Raw genomic sequence first — 20,098 nt, 5'->3', positions numbered from 1 at the left:
CCCCTGGCCGGATCCAGCCGGCTCTTCTCAGGTGCTGAGCAGTCCCCAGACTGAGAACTGAAAAGGGCTAATTGAGTTGGCACTTTTTCCAACTGATTCTCCTCCTCTTCTCCATGGACCTCGGGTTCTGGCCTGAGCTTCTTGAGCAAGAGATGTTTCTATTTTTGACATGAATCTGCCCGGCGCTCTAATGGCAATAATGAATCAGAAAAGTCTTCTGCCTCTAACAGCCCCTGCCAACTACTTAAATGATTTTATCACAAGCCCTGCAATCCCTTTCCTGGACGAGCAGCTTTATGACCTAGAACTCTCCGGAGATTCGGCTGCACAGCCATCGACACAATGCAATTGCTTTGCCTCTGCACAAACTTTCATTACTTTTCAGGGCATCTTCTGCTCTGTGGAAAGGTGAACACAATTCCCCAGGCCCACCAGAACTTGGGCACAGTTGATAATGCAGCCTCTCTCTCAGGTTTACATTATTTAATGGCCCTGTCACGCGGCAAGCGGAGGAGAAGGTTTCTTCCTGCCCTCCCTGCCTCCTGCCTCCAGGTGACTTTGCTCCTCTAGCTGGGCTGGTGCCCTTCTCGGTCGGGAAGAAATGAGATGAAACCCAAACACTGCAAGTCAACTCTTCTCAATCTCTGAGAAGAGTGGGACCTTTTCATATAAACACAGAGTTGGAAGGGACGCCAAGAGTCATCTAGCACAACCTCCAGGAATCACGACTGAAGAATCCCTGATGAGTAGCCATCCAACCTTTGCTTAAAAACCTCCAGGGAAGGAGAGCCCACCACCTTCCAAATGTGGGAATGTTCAGGGATGCAGGAGAGGATATATTGTTTGATTACAACCTTTCCAACTTGTGTAAACAAGTTCACAATTTAGCAGAGTAACATTCTCCTTTTTAAACTCACAGCGGATGCGTTTGCTCAGACTCGCTAAAGCCTCTGTAATAACTGTTCTGGTATTTTCCCCTTATTCCCTCATAAAAGATAATACACGACACAGTCTTCTATAAAAGTATAAAAAAGTTTACTCACTCACATTCTGTTCACAATCGGATCCCAGAAGGCAGACTTAGCTTAATGAAGTAGCATACACCTGGAATCTATCTCATAAGGAGACAGTCCCTTTGTCCTCTCTTGGCTGGAGGCCAGGAGAGCATCTTTGGCTAAGCAGATGTTGCTTCTTCGATGCATGTAGTCAAAGAGAGAGAGATGGCTGCCCTGCCCTGTGCTTTTGTGTTACCTGCACAGGTGAGGCCACTCCCACCTCTAGTCACATGCAGAGGAAGTCTGTCCTAGCCCAGAAGGAAACAGGAAGTTGACCTGCTGGCTGGACAAACATTCCTCCCCATGTGTAAAGATGTTCACTCTAGGAATATTGTACTTGACTGCTCTTCTGTTTCACATCCCACACCAGATGAGTTCATTCCCTGTCCTAAGCACACCAGAAGAGCCTGCTGGATGAGGCCTATGGCCCATCGAGTCCAGCATCCTCTCTCACAGTAGCCAAAGAGAGGCCTGTGGGAAACCTCAAGCAGGGCCTGATCCTGAGGGCAGTCTCCCCTCCTGGGGTTCCCAGCAACTGGCATTTAAAAGCATTGCTGCCTATAGCTGCTTAAGCAGCTCTTGCCCTCAGAAAGTTCGTCCTCACCTTTTGCACATTTTTAATACCTGTTTTTAATTTCCCATCAACAATGTTAATGTGTAACATTGCTGTAAATTGCTTCAAGGTTTTTGGGGGTTTTTTTACAATCAAGATGTGTGTGTGTGTGTGTGTGTGTGTGTGTGTGTGTGCACTTGCCTATTAAACGCTTTATTCCCATGTCTTTGGGTGTTCTCATTCTCTCTGTGTGTCCCAAACAAAAAATGTTATGTTTTTCAAATGTCCCCCCCTTTTTTTTTTTGGTCTTTCCCATGCAGTTTTGGGTCCTCGAGAGTTTTATAGTACAATTTAGAGTAAATTTCTCCTGATATACACATTTGCATGTGTTATCTTCCTTCTAGTGGGTCTGGGGAAAAATGCTTTTTATATGGCAGGTGGCACTGAGGATGAGTTGATGGAGCCCAGAAGAAGTCGAGGTCGCTGCATAGTGCCCCCCTCGTTGGATCATGAGCATTGGGGGGGGGGGCGTGGTGTCGGTGAGTAGGAGGACAGAGCCCACCCTGCTTCTGCAACGGTGCAGCAAACAGAGGCTCCTTGGCTTTGAAGAGGCGCCTGCCTTGGTTTCCCCTCCGCGCCTCCTTCCCTGCCTTTTTATAGTAAGCAGCTTGGTTGCTACTGAGCCATTTAACAGGCTAAGACTGTTGGCTTTACTGCATCTTTAAATCTTCATGAGTTTTCCATACAGGGATAATTTCAGTGATCTGGTGTGTAAACTGAGCTCCGTGAGCTGGAAGCCTAAAAAGGCGAAGGAAGTTTTCCAGCTGAAGACATCCGGCTTCAAAAACAAGGGGGGGGGGGGAGAAACTTCTTCTCCTTTGGTAGAGGCTGTTCTCCAGTTGGAGCACTCACAGGCCAGTGTTTCCCAGTTGTCAGTGTTTATACTACATTTTTAAAGATTTGCCTTGAGACAGTCTTTAAACCTCTTTTGTTGACCACCAGCATTACGCTTTCCATTCTTAATTTTGGAATAGAGTAGTTGCTTTGGAAGACGATCATCAGGCATCTGAACCACATGACCAGTCCAATGAAGTTGATGTTGAAGAATCATTGCTTCAACACTGGTGATCTTTGCTTCTTCCAGTACACTGGTATATAATAATAATAATTTATTATTACGGTCAGAGACGAGCTTGTAAAACACATAATGGGACTGCACTCCCAAAAGCAAAGCAGACATTTAAAACAATATATAGCAGTGGCTTACATGTTTAAAAAATGCACTAAACGTGCAAACACATAACATCTTTAGGAAAAACTACCATAGAAATTTGGCCCAGAGTCACCCGTGGGTCCGATTATGGGGGTTTTCTTGATGGACTAATTTGTATCAGGGGATGGTCTACGCCTACAGATCTGTAGACAGAATCTGGTGACCATCCAGGTCATCTTATGATCTTTACCTAAAAGGAGAAGATCAAATTTGTGTTTTACTGGGAGGGACACTGATATTAGTTTTCCTGTCTTCCCAAGTGATGTGTAAAATTTTTGGGAGACACCGTTGATGAAAAGTGGTCCATGTTTCACAAGCAGACAGTAAGGTTGGTAGTACAATAGCTTTGTAAAGAAGCATTTTGGTTTCCCTGCGAATGTCCCTCCAACACTCTGCGCTTCAATCGGGAGAAAGCTGCACTCGCAGAGCTCAGGCGATGCTGGATTTCGGCATCAATGTCGGCCCTTGTGGAAAGAGAACTGCCCAGGTAGGAGAAGTGATCAACATTTTCCAGCGTTACACCATTGAGTTGGATTTGTAGTGCTGCAGAGGGGTAATTTTGTACTTGATGGTGCAGCACTTTGGTTTTTTGAATGTTGAGCGATAGGCCCAGCTTTTCGTAAGCTTCTGTAAAGATATTTAGGATGGTTTGGAGGTCATCCTCTGAGCGTGCGCACACTATGTTGTCATCAGCATACTGAAGCGCTAGGCTGGAAGTCCCGGTCACCTTACTCTTTTCTACTTGGGGGGCTGCTTCATGTGGCCTTTCCCCCATGGTCAGCGGAATTGGCCCTGATGCAGGTCCCCCATCAAACCTGTTCTGCATTGCTCAGAATTTATTCTTTTCATGAGCCAGCACCTGCACTGTGGAACTGCCTGACTTTTGGTATTCAGCAGGAACCAATATTCTGGCCACCTCCTGAGAAGAGAAGACTCCCTGGAAAAGACCCTGATGTTGGGAAAGATGGAGGCATAGCTGTCAACTTTCAGATTTGAAAATAAGGGATCAGTAGCCTCACCTGTCCTGGGGACAGTCTATGGGATGTCTAACAATCCAGGATAGCAGTGGGAAGCAGCGGGAAACGGCGCTGGAATAAGGGAATTTCCCGCAAAAAAAGAGAAGGTTGACACCTATGGATGGAGGGCACAAGGAGAAGGGGATGACAGAGGACAAGATGGTGGGACAGTGTTCTTGAAGCTACAAACATGAGTTTGAGGCAGTGGAAGACGGGAGTGCCTGGCGTGCTCTGGTCCAAGAGTCGGACACGACTAAACAACTAAACAACAACAAGAAGAAGAAGGAACCTTCACTGTATGTTTTCCAGCACCTGCTATTTTGCTTTTGCTTTTAAAAAAACTTCTTACAGGCAATTCTACTATTTTATTTTTTCAGTAAACTGCTTTGAATGGGCTTTTTCTTTTCTTTTTTATAATCAAGCAGCGTATATGTCAGGGCTGCCGCCCAGTCCCAGCTCACATAGGACCAAGTCAGCCAGCGTTCAGTTTCAAAGAGTCTTTATTGGATTACAGGTTCCATTTCCAAACTGCAACGTGCAGCCCTACTTCTTCTAGGTCAGAACGATGAAGACCCGTCTGAGTCTCCGCCTCTAGCGCACCAGCTTAATACCCTAGCCTTGCTCCACCTCCTGCGCCTTTCCTTCCGTCTCTGGGTCCTCCTGCCCCCCTGGGTCTCTCCTTTCCTACTCTCTTCTGACGCGGACCCCCCTGACCCTTCCGCCTCCTTGCGGCGGGCTTTGGGACTCGGTTCACTCTCTGGGCTGCTGGCTGCGCCAGCTTCCGTTACATTTGAACTTGGCGCGCGCGCCCAACTCTCCACTTTCCTCTTGATCGTTTCCTCGCTCCCCAAGGTGGGCGTGACTACTCCTGACTCATGCCCTCCCTCCTTCTGAAAGTCTCCGGAGCCCGATATCTGGTCCCCTTTCTCCCCGCTGCTCCCGGCTGGGAACGTGGGTCCCGATCTCCAACTGCTGCTTTCTGATCCCTCTCTGGACCCTTCTTCCTGGGGTGTCCCCCTGCTCTCCCCCCTTGCTCTGGCTGCTGGCGCTCCCTTCTGGGAATCCTCGGACTCGCTAGACAGGCTCGGTGATCTCGGGTCGTCATCCCCACTCATCCTTCCTTCGTATTCCTCCCCCTCGCTCTCTGTCTCCTCCCTTCTCTGCGTCTCTGCTCCTGAACCCCTGACATCCATCCCCCCCTCGAAGCCCCCCCTTCCCCCCTCCCCGCTTTCAAGGGTGGTTGGTGGGTGCTCCGTCATCACGGGAGTGAATGTCGGATACAGTTCGCTCCCCGTTGCTGGCTGCCAACTGAAGACCTCCGAGTCTTCCTCCCCGCGTTCGTCAACGGTGGTCTCCTCCGCCTCCATTTCGGTGCCGCCGTGCTCGAAACCAAGGTCCTCCCCGCAAACGTCCATGTCCGTCTCTGCGTCTGTCGCTGGACCTGGTGTCTCCTGCCACTTCCGGCGCCACTGCTCCTCTGGCCGATCGTCCCACCAATACGAGTTGTCGGACGCCGAACCCTCCGGTGACCCCTCTGGGGAACGTGTGCGCGGTGCGGGTTCCCCTTCCGAGTCGAAGCCATGGAACGTGCTGGAGGAAAGCGTGGGCGTGAACAACCAGTCGTCGAAGAAGCCCGCTGGCATAGGTCTGTGTGGGAAAAGGGCATGAAACTCATCCTTGAGCAGGGGTTCCTCCAAGGCGTAGTCCGGCACCCAGCTATTAGTACTGGCCCGGGTGCCCTACCTTGCTAGTAGATATTCTACTCCGTCTTCCCCCCATCTGGAGTCCAAAATCTCCGTGACTTCGTTGATGGGGTCCTGCTGTGGCAATCTTCCCACCTCCGTCCGCTCCGGAGACTGACTCGGTGCCGTTCCTGGTTCCTGGAACCTGTGCGGTGCCCTGTAGGGAGTGAGCACCGACCTGTGGAACACCGGATGCATCCTGGAACCCTCTGGTAGCACCAGCCGGAAAGCCACCGGGTTGATCTGCGCTTCGACTCGGTATGGACCGAGTTGCTTGTGCCCTAGCTTCCTCTTGGCTAACGATCGGGTCGGCACCGCGTGGGCTGCCAACCAGACCCAGTCTCCCACTCGGATCTCCTCGCCAACTCGCCTGTGCTTGTCAGCTTGGACCTTGTATGCGTGCTTCGCCAGCTCCAGCTGCCGTCTGAGTTGATCGTGGACCTCTTGCAACTCAGATGCGAAAGCGTCCGCCGTCTGTGGTTCCCCTTCCCCCACTCTGTCCAGTCCCGGGAAGGTTCTGGGATTCCTCCCATTGTTGGCGAAGAACGGCGTCACCCCTGTGGATACGTGTTTCGTGTTGTTGTAGGCGAATTCGGCGAGCGGCAGGTAATCCACCCACGTCGCCGGCTGTTGATTGGCATAGCATCTCAGGTACTGCTGCATGATGGCATTGACCCTCTCCGCTTGCCCGTTGGTCTGCGGGTGCCTTGCCGATGTCAGGTTGATCTTGACGTTCAGGAAGCCCATCAGCTTTTGCCAGAAATTCGAGATGAACTGGCGTCCGCGGTCGGACAGTATAGACCGTGGCAGCCCGTGCACTTTGAACACGTGATCTATGAACAATTTGGCTGTTTGTTCTGCCGTGGCCACCTTCGCACACGGTATGAAATGTGCCATCTTGGTGAACAAGTCCACCACCACTAGTACAGCTGTCTTGCCTCTCGAGCTGGGTAGATCCGTGACAAAGTCCAGGGCCACCCTCTCCCATGGTTCAAACGGCGTTTGCAGCGGTTCCAGCAGTCCCGCCGGTGGTTTGTGCACCGGCTTGGCCCTCTGGCAGGTGTCGCACCTCGCGACGTAGTCCGCGACTTCCCCCCTCAGTCTGGGCCACCAAAAGTCTCTTGCGACCAATTCCACCGTTTTTTCTGTGCCAAAGTGCCCGGCCGTGGGTGCGTCGTGCAGCTGCTGCAGTACCCGGGCGCGAAGTTCGTCTCCTGGCACGTAGACGGCCCCTTTACGTAAGAGCAAGCCGTCTCGTATCTGGAACTCGTCGCCCTTCGCCGTGCCCTTGTGCACCTCTGCCATCTTCGCCTGCGCGAATGAGTCGTCCGTCAACGCCCTTCGCACCGCATCCAGGTCTACTGTGGCTGAAGCGCACGCCCACGCTGTTGGCGCGAAGATGTGCATGGCCGCCGCTGGCGTCGCCTCTTCGAGGTACTGCGGTTTTCGGGACAGGGCATCCGCCATGATGTTGGTGTCTCCCGGGACGTACTCAATTCGGAAATTGAAGTCAGCAAAGAACTCCGCCCAACGGATCTGCCTCTGGTTCAGGAACCGAGCCGTGCGCCAGTGCTCCAGATTCTTGTGGTCCGTGCAGACCTGCACCGTGTGCTTGGCGCCGATCAGGAAGTGCCTCCACGCCTTGAAAGCTGCATGAATGGCAAGCAGCTCCCTATCCCAGATGGTGTAGTTCTGCTCCGACTTGCTGAGCTTTCTGGAGTAGAACGCCCCCGGCCTCCAGACCCCCTGCGGGTCCTTCTGCAGCAGTACCGCTCCCACTGCTCTATCGGACGCGTCTGTCTCCACCCTCAGCGGTCTGCTGGGGTCGATATGCAGCAGTTGCTCTTCCGACGCGAAGAGACGCTTGAGTGTCTGAAAGGACCGCTCCGCCTGCTCCGTCCAGATGAATTTCTTTTTCTTGGAGCTTAGCGTGTCCGTAATAGCTGCCGTTTGCATCGCGAACCCCTTGATGAACTTGCGATAGAAATTGGCGAATCCGACAAACCTCTGGACCTCTTTCCGGTTGCGCGGGCTCTTCCAATCCAACACCGCACGAACCTTGGCGCTGTCCATGGCTAGCCCCTTGTCCGACAGCTTGTAACCCAAGAAATCCACCTCCGTCGTGTCGAACTGGCACTTCTCCAGTTTGGCGTACAGTCTATGCTGCTGCAGCCTCTTCAGCACCTCCCGAACGTCCTGGTCGTGTGCTTGCTGCGAGTCAGAGAATATCAGGATGTCATCCAGAAAGCAGACGCACTTCTTGTAGAGGAGTCCCGCCAACACGTGATGCATAAAAGCTTGAAAAACGTGGGAGCCATTTTGCAATCCAAAAGGCATAACTCTATATTCGTAGGTGCCCAGAGGCGTGAACATGGCTGTCTTCCACTCATCGCCCTCCCTCATACGGATGAGATTGTACGCTCCTCGCAGGTCCAACTTGGTGAACACGCGTCCCTTGCGCACCGTCGCCAGCAGGTCGTCAATCCTGGGCATAGGGAAATCGGAGGGCTTGGTCATTCTGTTTAAGAGGCGGTAATCCACGACCAATCTTTTTTGGGGCGTGTCCTTTTTCTTCACGAAGAAAACAGGACTGCCCCCTACTGCGCTGGACTCCCGGATGAAACCGCGCTGCAAATTGTGATCGATGAACTGTTTGAGTTCCTGTAGTTCGTCCTCAGACATGGAATATAGCTTCCCCTTCGGCAGCGTCGCCCCTGGCAGGAGGTCAATCTTGCAGTCATATTGCCTGTGCGGTGGTAGCTTGTCTGCCTCTTTCTCGCAGAAGACCTCCAGAAAGTCCGCGTATTTGTGGGGAACTGCTTGCAACGTTCCCAACTGCAGTTGTGAGTCCTCCTCCTCCCCCTCCTGCCTGGGCAGGATGCAGTGTTCTGCGCAGTAAGAGGAGCCGAAGATCAGCTGTCTCTGGTACCAAGCCAGCGTTGGACTGTGCCTGTCCAGCCAACTCATGCCCAACACAATGGGCGTGTCCGACAGTCGGGTGACATTAAAACTGATGACTTCCCTGTGGTTACCAAGTTGCATCACCATTGGTGGCGTCTGCTTCACCACCTGCCCCCCTAGCAACTCTCTGCCATCCACTGTGACGACTTGCAGGGGCAGAGTGGCAGGCAGCAGCTTTATAGCGTGCTGCTCCACAAAATCCTGTGCTATAAAGTCTGCGTTGCTTCCAGAATCCACAGAAAGCGGCACTTCGATGGTGACTCCATTGGGTAGCTGGAGAGACGCTGTGAGTTGCACTACTGGTTTGGGTGGGAGGGGGTCCGTGGGTTGCAATATCGCTGGGGACTGCTTCACTGATGCGTCTGGCTGGGCCCCAGTGCCTCTGTCTCCAGCCAGACATCGTCGTTTCCCTGCTGGGCTTCGCTGCATTGTGTGGCCACTTTCACCGTTGCGGAGGCTGCAGTGTGCTTGGAGCTCCTCTGGGGACACTCTTTCGCCAAGTGTTGAGGGCTCTCGCATATGTAACACTTCCTGGTCCCTCTAGGAGGTTTAGTCTTGACTGCTGTCGGTGCAGAGGCTCTGCTAGCTGACTGAGCCCTGGCGCCTCCCACTTCCATAGGTTCCACTCCCCCTCCTGGCGGAGGTGTGGATTGCGCACGCGCTGCTTCCCTTGGAACGAAAGAGAAACTTCTCGCTGCTTCGCGCCCTCCACGTCCTTCATCTCTGCACCATGGACGTTCTTCCAGCCTCACCCCCACAGTCAGCGCCCTTTGGACCACCTCCTGCGTGCTTCGGGGCCTCTCCCCCCTCGCAATTTCATCCTTCACAGCAGAGCTGAGACCCTCCCAGAACAGGTCCCTGACTGGGGGCGAGTCCCGGTCCCATTCCAATGCACTGACCAGCGCAAAAAAGCGGGCGTGGTACTGTCGGACGCTCGCCCTCCCTTGTTTCAGTCCATGAATCTCCCGTCGGGCAAGATCCACATCAATGGTAGACAAAAAACATGCATCCATCGCTTTGATAAAGGCATCTGCACTCTGAAGCGCCGGATCTTTATCCCTCCACAAATTGCGCAGCCACGCCTTCGCATCCCCATGCAAATGGGACAGTATAAACCCCACTTTCTCTTGCTCATCTCTAAAGTCTTTTGCCAGCAGTTGCAGTGCGCACATCACATCTGCTCGAAAGTTGGGGTACTGTTGTAAATTGCCATCGAAGTGAGCCACCAGCCCTCCTGCTCTCCGTGCCAACCCAACCCCCTCCGGTCTGGGTCCTGGCTGCCCATGCTTAACCCATGCTTCAAACCTGGCGTGGAGATCTCGGTAGGCGGCTGCCACATCCTCCTCCCTTTTCTTGGATGCCAGTACCTCCGCATTCAATTGGGTAACTGCCTGTTGCAGCGCTGAAACTTTCTCTGCTTCCGTCATCTTTGCCAACCGTCGTGAGCTTGCTCCCACACACCGATCCCCTCCTCCAGCTGCTTCTGTCTCCGCTGCGAGGTATCAGGTGTCAGAAGCTTGAGAGACGGGTCTTACTGTCAGGGCTGCCGCCCAGTCCCAGCTCACATAGGACCAAGTCAGCCAGCGTTCAGTTTCAAAGAGTCTTTATTGGATTACAGGTTCCATTTCCAAACTGCAACGTGCAGCCCTACTTCTTCTAGGTCAGAACGACGAAGACCCGTCTGAGTCTCCGCCTCTAGCGCACCAGCTTAATACCCTAGCCTTGCTCCACCTCCTGCGCCTTTCCTTCCGTCTCTGGGTCCTCCTGCCCCCCTGGGTCTCTCCTTTCCTACTCTCTTCTGACGCGGACCCCCCTGACCCTTCCGCCTCCTTGCGGCGGGCTTTGGGACTCGGTTCACTCTCTGGGCTGCTGGCTGCGCCAGCTTCCGTTACATTTGAACTTGGCGCGCGCGCCCAACTCTCCACTTTCCTCTTGATCGTTTCCTCGCTCCCCGAGGTGGGCGTGACTACTCCTGACTCATGCCCTCCCTCCTTCTGAAAGTCTCCGGAGCCCGATATCTGGTCCCCTTTCTCCCCGCTGCTCCCGGCTGGGAACGTGGGTCCCGATCTCCAACTGCTGCTTTCTGATCCCTCTCTGGACCCTTCTTCCTGGGGTGTCCCCCTGCTCTCCCCCCTTGCTCTGGCTGCTGGCGCTCCCTTCTGGGAATCCTCGGACTCGCTAGACAGGCTCGGTGATCTCGGGTCGTCATCCCCACTCATCCTTCCTTCGTATTCCTCCCCCTCGCTCTCTGTCTCCTCCCTTCTCTGCGTCTCTGCTCCTGAACCCCTGACAGTATAGATCTTATGAAATAATAGTTTTCAAAAGCCTGCAGTGAGAACACTGAGTAAACGCAAAACACACGAGCAGGAAAGCAGGAAGACCTCAGGTCCAGCATCAGGGACCACCATCGTTCAGGGATAGCAAAATCTTTTCTCTCTCTTAGAACACGTGCCCCCCCCCCTCCTAGCCAGGATGGCTGTGCTCCGGGTCCCGTTAATATACCAGCAGCTGGAAACTCCAGGAGGGGAGTCCTGTGTTTGAATCCTGCTTTCGGGTTTCCCCCTGGTGCATCTGGATGACCGCTGTGAAGAAAGAAAGAAAGAAAGAAAGAAAGAAAGAAAGAAAGAAAGAAAGAAAGAAAGAAAGAAAGAAGAGGCGGAGGAGGGCTGGGATTTGCGCTCTCCTCCAGTCCCCAACTCGTTTGCAAAAGGCAGGAAGGGTTAATTGCTGTTGGCTTAATTAGCGAGACTCGTGTTTGCGTGGAAGAGGGAGCTGGAGGGGAGGCGAAGGCAGCTCCGAGCTGCGCCTCCTTCTCCCCGGAGTCTCGTTACCTCCGTCACTCGGCGTGTCTCCCCCATTTACAAGGGAGGGGACAGACGGAGCCCCCACGTCCGCTAATGAAGAGAGACGGGCTGGGAATTGTCGGGCGGCCAAGACGGCGCCCCCCCCCCCGCGAGGAAGGAGAGGAAAGGCTGGGAAGGGGGGCGAAGGGGAGGGAGACCCTTCTTGGCAAGAGAGCCGCAGTGGGTAGCAGGGTCAGGGGGTACCCCGTGTGGGGAAATTCTTGTCACCCCCCCCACACACACACACATTGATTTTTTGATTTATTTATTTTTTGCGTTTGACTTTATTTCATATTCTCTTCCAAAGGAATGTGGATTCTGGGCCTCTGATAACAAGTAAGCGACTGTGGACAGATATTTAAATCTACATGATGGATTGTGTGTTGGCTTGTGTTGTTTTATTTCTATTTATTGTTTATTTAATAAAATTTATTTTAAAAAGCAACCTGCAAAGTGGTTTACCAAAAGGAAAAAAACCTACAGCAGTAAAATCAAGAAAAATTAACAGGTGTCCCTACACACACGCCCCTTTTGTGGCTTCCACAACTGTTTCTTGGGGGTGTTTGTGTTTTATTCACTTTGGGGAGTGTATGTAACGATACGTACCGTATATTGATCGATCACCCCGCCCTCCTCCTGAATGCCAGTTGCTGGAAGCCACAGGAGCCAAGAGCTCAGCTGGAGGGCTTCCCTTGGGGGTACCTGGGAAGCCACTGCGAGGACACGATCCTGCACTAGGTGGGCCTGATCCAGCAGACTCTTCTCATGTTTTTACAAAATGAAAAGTTACCGTATCCTAATCTTGAAGCTCCTTCATGTTGATTATGTGGGATGTAACATAAACAGTTGTAATGGGAATTGGGGTTGCTTGTGCGTAAACTGCAAACTGCTCCAAGCTGGTTGTATAGCTAAATCCTTTCCCTGTTTTGACAGCCCTTACAACGCGACTGCCTCAGTCACTGGCAGAATCCGTCAGTGGGCATTTCCTAAACTTCTTCCAACATAAAAATTCCTTGACTCCAAGTCTCCTCCTAGATTCTCTGCGCGGAAGCTTTCTGCGCAGCATGGGTGTGCCAAGTGGAGGTCCTGTGCTCTCTCCGCTGATTTCACTGGAAGAGTCTTGGAGCCTCCCCTCCGCAGTACTCTCAGCCTCCCCTTTCTCCCTGGTGTCCCCTGGATTTCTTCCCCAGCGGAAGCTCTCTCTCTCTCCTTGCTAGTTCCCTCCCCTGCATCACTGGAGCGTCTTACCTCTCCTCTCGCCTCTGATGGCAGTTCCCTGACAACAGTCAAGTAAACACTTCCTGTTTGCCCAGAGTGGACACCCAAGGGGATGTTACTGCAGCCAGGAGGACTCGTGCCACACCTGTCTGGAGCATCCTCCCCCTGCATGTGACCAGGTAGGGGGCGTGACCCTGGCAGACCCCGTCAAAGGACTGGTCACGCAGCCATCGTCCTCTTTGATGCCATGCTCTCTAGATCTCTTGATGTCTCTTGCTGTCTGCTGGATCTCAGCCAGCAGCACATGGGCTCCTTCCCATATGGGATGAACCCACACTCTCCTCTGTAAGTACAAGCGAAAGTCTGCCTTCAGGATCATACTGTGAACTGAATGTAAGTAAACTTCTCATGACTTTTAAGAGAAGACTGTTGTGTCTTTATTCTTTTTAAGAGGGATTAAAGGGGAATTTACCAGGAATAATCCAGTCTGGACAAGTCAAACTGGATTGCTTAACTCAAGAGAGTCAAAGGAATCTACGAACTAGCTTCCTGCAATATACAGGGGAATGTACTCTGCTACCAGCTCACTAGCGTGAGGGAGGGAGGATAATATTTAATCAATATATTCTCTCCTACTATCCACAACGTTCCCACATGTTAGAGAGCAAAAAGCTGCATGGAAGGAATCTTGATCTATCCTTAAAGTCACATTAAGTTTCCTCCCTCCCCGCTCCATGTTACGGATGCGAAAAATAACACACAAACTTTGATGAGGAAACACAAAAGCGAATCTTGGTGCCCCTGCAATCGCATCAGGTTTGGTTGATTTGTTTGGTCGTGTTTTTACTGATGTGGAAGTGTGCAGAGCGGTGGTGCAAAGGGAGAAGAAGGCGTGAAGGAAATGAGAGAGGCAACAAATGGGACGTGGTGCACTTCTAGGTACAGAATTTGGAAATAAAAAACCAGAGCGACGGGGGATGCCTAATAGAGCGGTTCCACTTCGGAAGCAAGAGCAGGTAATTTGAAATCCCAGCATCCGGGGAGAAATTCAGAAGAGGAGCACGGAGGAAGCAATTCCAAGTCACCCAGCAAAGATCGGCTGCTCTTATTAGTTGAGGATGGGGCATTTCTCGGGAGGCTTTGGCATGTGGCATTTCTGCAAATAGAGGATGTTAAATTTTAGCACAGCCACAGAGAACACAGCAGCCATCTTCCCTCTCTCCATCCCGTTAATTTTGCAGGGCCTGATATTAGAAGCATCTGATCAACGCAAGCGTGAAGCGAGCCGTGATCCTGTTGGAACATTGGCTTTAATCATGGAGTGATTCACTTAAGGAAAACAACACTCCTCTGATTCCGTATTCAGCAAGGATCTTTTGGGAAGGGCTGAGAGGAGAGTGAGAAATGGAGAGAGAGATTTATCATAGAATCGGAGAGTTGTGAGGGGCCTACAGGGTCATCTAGTCCAACCCCCTGCAGTGAGGAATCACAGCTGAGGAATCCCTGATGGGTGGCCATCCAAGCTCTGCTTAAACTCCTCCAGGGAAGGCGAGTCCACCACTTTCCAAGGAAGTCCACTCCACTGGTGAACAGCTCTGTCAGAAACTTCTTCCTGATGTTGAGTCAGAATCTCCCTTCTTGTAACTTGAGCCCATTGATTCAGGTCCCACCCTCCAGAGCAGCAGAAAACAAGCTTGTTCCCCCTTTCATGTGATAGCCCTTCAGATATTTGAAGAAAGCTATCATATCTCCTCTCAGTCTCCTTTCCAGCCTAAATGTACCCATTTCTCTCAACCATTCCTCATAAGGCCTGCTTTCCAGAATCTTGATCATCTTGGTTGCCTTCCCTTCATCTGGTGTAAGGAACTGACCAGCAATAAATCACACAGCGTAAGTGAGTTTAACTCTTTATTAGAAGAAACAAGGTCAGATCAAGAGGGTTAGGTCTAATGAGCACAGCAATTCTTCTCAGTAGACCTTGTCCATATGAGATAGGTTGGGGAGATTGAAGGTCGCTGCTTTCCCACAGCTGCCTCTTTCTCTCCAGGGACCTTCCCAAGCAATCTGAGACTATGTCGGTGCGCCTTTCTTTCCTCCTTCCACTTCTTACCTCTTCTGATCCTAGCAGACTGAGGGGGGGGGGCTTGTCACAGCAGAAGAGAGAGAAGCCCTGGCTTCTTCACCAGCCTGACTCATCTCTTGGCCTCCCTCTTCTCCTGCTTCTGATTCTGGACTTTTCTCTGCCACAGATTCTCCCAGTTCACTAAGCCCTGTTACCTGTTCAGCCTCTGACACCTCCTCCTCCACACAGTTTGCTCTCTTTTCTCTCTCTGACCACTCATGGTCCTACCACCACCACTCCCCAGACTCTGAGCCTTCTTTCCTTGGTGGTTGCCCAGCTGGTGCCTCTCACCTTTCTGCTTCCAGCTTCCCCATGACATCTGGACACTAGACTTCTTTTGAGGCAACCTACCCCTTGACTAAGGGACGCAGGTTAAACCACAGAGCCTTTGTTGTTGTTGTTGTTTAGTCTTGTCCGACTCTTCGTGACCCCATGGACCAGAGCACGCCAGGCACTCCTGTCTTCAAACCACAGAGCCTAGGACTTGCCAATCAGAAGGTCGGTGGTTCGAATCCCCGTGACAGGGTGAGCTCCCGTTGCTCGGTCCCTGCTCCTGCCCACCTAGCAGTTCGAAAGCATGCCAGTGCAAGTAGATAAATAGGTACCATTCTGGCGGGAAGGTAAATGGCGTTTCCGTGCACTGCTCTGGTTCGCAAGAAGCGGCTTAGTCATGCTGGCCACTTGACCCGGAAGCTGTACGCCAGCTCCCTCAGCCAGTAAAGCGAGATGAGCGCCGCAACCCCAGAGTCGTTCATGACTGGACTTAATTGCAGGGGTCCCTTTACCCCTTGACTGAAAGTTTCCTGAAGAGTAAAGCTGGTCAGGTGTGAAGTGATCTCTGACCTGCCTGTGGACCAGGACAGAGACTGGGACCTGGAGGTGAAGTGATGGCCTGCCTCGCCTCGAGATTTTCCCCATCCCAGAAGCTTGGCTGACCTGCCAAGGTTAGAGGTTTGCCCTTCAGACAACCACAGTGACCAAGTGATACGATCCTCATCGCCTAAGTGACCACGTGTCCCAGAAACTGGTCAGTCTGAAGAGGTCGGCAGCTGAAGGTAATAAATGCTAACATCTCCCAGGCCTCCCTGCTACAGGTGAGCCTGCCATTCCCTGCCCCTCTGGAGAGAGATGCAAATCAGGAGTTGTAAGTGCAAAGAATTCTTGCCGCAATGAAAGACAGGTGATGGTACATCACGCCTTGGGGACGAGTCTTCTTTCTGCTCCCAGGCTTCTCATCAGAAAGGTTGTTTGTCATTATTGCTTATTGGTGCTCTGGCTCCCGGGGACTAAAAATAACCTCCGTTTAGGGCGCCTGGCAAATGTTGCTGTGATCCCAGTCAGGCGCTTGCGGGAGCCTGATTAGGAGAGCCATTTGCTTCTGGCACGGAATAATAGTGTTCGAAAGCTCAGTGCCAAATGGCCTTGACATTTCCCGTTAGGGTAGCCGCACCTCAAGACAAAAAGAATGAGAGAAAGGGAGAGAAAGGGGTGGTGGTGGTGCAGAACGGCCCTGTCAGGCTGGTGGGGCATGCAGACTCCAAAACTTGGATGGACCAAAAGCTTGCCCCACTTCCTTTTTTAATGGTAGGGTTTTGATTTTTATGTGATACGAAGGGAGAAATAGTGGCTTAAGAGGGCTAGCCTGTTCTAGAGCACTGAGAAACAAGACAGGGCCATTGAGAGCCACTGGCAAGCCTAGAGAAATGTCCTCCCCGCTTGCCCTAAGCTGTGACCAGAGATTGGAAATTTGGACAGGAATCCTTTGGGGCCTTTGGCAAAAGGCTTGGGACAGCTGAGGAAAAGGGCAGATCCATCTTGGGCAGGCTGGCTGAAGGCAGGGGAGGAGAGCTGCCTGGGACTCTGGTGCTGCCCTGCCGTGGGGAAGAAGCCCCTGGAGATGTCCATGCTGTGACTCTCCATCCAAACTTAGGTGCAAATAGGTGCACCCGCCATATTTCCTAAAGTCACAACAGTCTGCGCTGCGTCTTGCTTCTCAAAGGAACACAGAACCTGTTTTTTGCCCAGAACCACCAGGAACCTTGCAGCTGGGCAGAGAATGAGGGTGGTGCTCAGTTTTATACAAACCTTTTAAGTTTAAACGGAATTGCCTTATAGCAACAACAAATAACTCTCCCTCCCACCCTCTCCTGCCAGAGTGCGGATTTTCCTCTAAGTAAAATAGACCTTCTACCCAGCTCTAAGTTTCCACAAGCATCAATAATTTAATTAATTGAAAGTGCTGTTCTCTTTCAATGCCTGTGAATTGGAGCCCAGAGCCCAGTGAGGCAGGTGCTTCCGTGGCAGGTTTTTTGGGGGGACAGATCAGGGTCTCAGAGCTCACCTGCTTCCTCCCACCCTGACTGACCACCTGACTAGGAGGCACAGGCTATCCAGCAGAGCCTGGAAGGAGCAGCGGAGGAAGGAAGGAAGGAAGGAAGGAAGGAAAGTGCTTAGGGGGGTGGGTGGGCAGGAAGAGGCAGCAGTGGAAGGGAGACTTTGCAGGGGGCTGTAAAATAGAGGGAAGCATCCCTGGGTGGGGCTGGACTGCCAATCCCTTTGAACTCAGCAGGACGTGCAGCTAGGGAAGCATTCATAGGATTGGGCTGTAGGTCCCATTGAGCTCCAGAGCGGTGCTTTTGCAGCAGATGTTCTGTGCAGGTGAGGGAAGGGGGCCACCCCACCCTGGAGCATGCTGGGAGTTCTGCTGCTTGTTGCAGTTTCTGTGGGATGTAATCCACTGGAGCAGTCAAGTACAACATTACCTGTTTGACTAGAGTAGACATGCAGGGGAACGTTGGTCCAGCCAGTTTGAACTTCCTGTTACACCTTGGCTGGAGCCTCCTTCCTCGGCATGTGACCACTAGGTGGACATGACCCTTTCCAGACCTGGTGAAAGGCCAAGTCACGTAGCCACCCTCCCTTCTTTCTCGTCCTTTTTCTGCTTCCTGCTTCACCTGGACTCACCTGGCTCTCAGCCAGCGGTCCCATGGTTATCTCCCATGTGGGGTAAACCTATTTCTATGTATTTGTAACTTTAAGCCTGCCTTCAGGGATCACACGGTGCTCTGCCTGATCGTGGGTAAACTTCTTTTTGTTACTTATGAATAAGACTGTGGTGTCTTCATTCTTTTAGGAGGGATTCAAGGGGTCTTACCAGGAACATCTCAATCTGGGCAAGCCAGAGCCTTAAGAGACTCACCTGAGTCTGCAACCAGCTTTCTGCTGTGTAAAAGGGGGAAGTCACTCTGCTGTATGAAGAAACTTGCTGGAGCGAGTTAGGAAGGATAATATTAATCCATATATCCTCTCCTGTTACCCACAGCATTTCCACAGTTTCCTCAAGAGAAAAAAACAAACCAGGTTGGGAGGGAGGGCCAGAAAGTCTAGATGTGATTCTGGATTTTATTATGCAAAGTCCTCTCCAAAACGGAAAGTGGATTTTGTGGAGTCTACCTTCCCGAACTGCCTTCCCAGTTACGTGGCAAGGGAGGCTTGGCTTGCCCTGCCTTCGGCTGCCTCCAGTCCTTCCTTCCATTTCCCTGACGTTTCCTTACCTGATAATTTCCACATTTTATGTGATCTTACACTCGACGTAAAAGCTGCTTCTGAAGATCCACAGGGATCTCGCAGACATTTAGTGCTCGTTCCTACTTTAATTGCTTCCAGGAAAAAAGGGGGAAATCATTTGCAACCCTGTTCACGCAGAATATTTGTGCTGTAATTTCCCCATCTTTTTCCTGGATCACACAATGCAATGAAATTTGAGGCGGTCTTCCAGCGCGAGTTTCTCTCCTGTTGTTCTCAGGGGGGAACAGGAGCCTGCCTGCATACAGAGAGTTGTGACAAGTTCAAAGATGTCTGCTGTGGTGTTGAACCACGCCCAACGGTGCGAATGAATTTCTGCGTGATCTGGTGGTATATTGAGCAAAAAAGCCTCAATTCCATAATGCAACAGGTAAAGCAGCATAAAAGGAGCAGTGGAAACTGCGACAGAAGCCCTAGCATTGTAATGAGGGAAAGCTAAGGCAGTAATCCCCATGTCTGAATGCACCTTTGCTTCAGAGGCAACTTATTTTATGTATTGTAGCCAGCTCTGAACCTTCGGAAATCAGAATGGTAAAGTGAGGAAATAGAAAATGAGGGAATTGCATAGGACTGAAGGAGAAGTACTTGAAAATGATTTACAGGTGGTATTTAACTCCGAGTAGGCTTGCTAAGAAATGGGACGCGGGTGGTGCTGTGGGTTAAACCACTGAGCCTAGGGCTTGCCGATTAGAAGGTCGACGGTTCGAATCCCTGCAACGGGGTGAGCTGTCATAGCTCTGTCCCTGCTCCTGCCCACTTAGCAGTTCGAAAGCACGTCAAAGTGCAAGTAGATAAATAGGTACCGCTCCGGCGGGAAGGTAAACGGCGTTTCTGTGCATTGCTCTGGTGCACCAGAAGTGGCTTAGTCATGCTGGCCACATGACCCGGAAGCTGTATGCCAGCGCCCTCGGCCAGTAAAGAGAGATGAGCGCCGCAACCTCAGAGTCAGCCATGACTAGATCTAATGGCCAGGGGTCCCTTTACCTTTACCTAGGCTTGTTAAGATGTACAATATTGAATTGGATAAATGCTGGAGATGCAATGAGGTGGAGGGAACGTTCTTCCATATGTTGAGAACCTGTAAAAAGGTAAAAGAGTATTGGGAAATAATCCACAATGAATTGGAAAAAATGTTTAAAAGTACCGTACTTTTCCAACCCCCCCCCCCAAACAAACCAGAGTCCTTTTTGTTGGGGATAATTCAGACGGAAATTCCCAGGCGTCAAAAAGGGCTCTTTATGTATGCCACTTCTGCGGCCCATGTTTCGTTTGCCCCAAAAAGGAAAACAAGCGAGGTCCCAACTAAAGAAGAATGGCAACTTAAACTGATGGAATATGCACAACCTAAGGATCTAACATATAGAGCAAGAGAACAAGAAGAAAGAAGATTGGAAAACGTTTATTGAATATATGGGGGGGGGGGAATTGTGTACACTTGAAAGCACTGGCAGCCTTAAGATAAATTCGACAGTGTAAACAAGTTTTGATGGATGCAAAAATGGAATACTGAATGGTTAGGCTTATGTAAAATATGCAGGGATTTATGATATGCCAAATGAACGATGGAAAGAGAAGAAGGGAAGCCATTGACATTTTCAGTTGACAAACAGTGGTTCAGTCCCTCCCTCCAGAGCAGGAGAAAACAAGCTTGCTCCCTCTTCCATGGGGCAGCCCTTCAGGTACTTGCAGAGCTGGAAGGAAACTCCAGGGATCATCTGGACAACTCTCTG

At 51.4% G+C, this 20,098-nt stretch overlaps 1 protein-coding gene across 1 annotated transcript in view; it reads right to left on the bottom strand.

Annotated features, from left to right (window-relative positions):
- The window catches only part of LOC310712607 (uncharacterized protein), a 250,599-nt gene that overhangs the window by 152,084 nt on the left and 78,417 nt on the right, over nucleotides 1-20,098 (bottom strand). The window lies entirely within an intron of this gene.

The sequence above is a fragment of the Podarcis liolepis genome (assembly GCF_965112155.1).
Source record: "Podarcis liolepis genome assembly, chromosome: 1".
Lineage (NCBI taxonomy): Eukaryota > Metazoa > Chordata > Lepidosauria > Squamata > Lacertidae > Podarcis > Podarcis liolepis.
The sequence above is the reverse complement of the archived record's forward strand: the minus strand, read 5'-3'. Positions and strand labels throughout refer to the sequence as shown.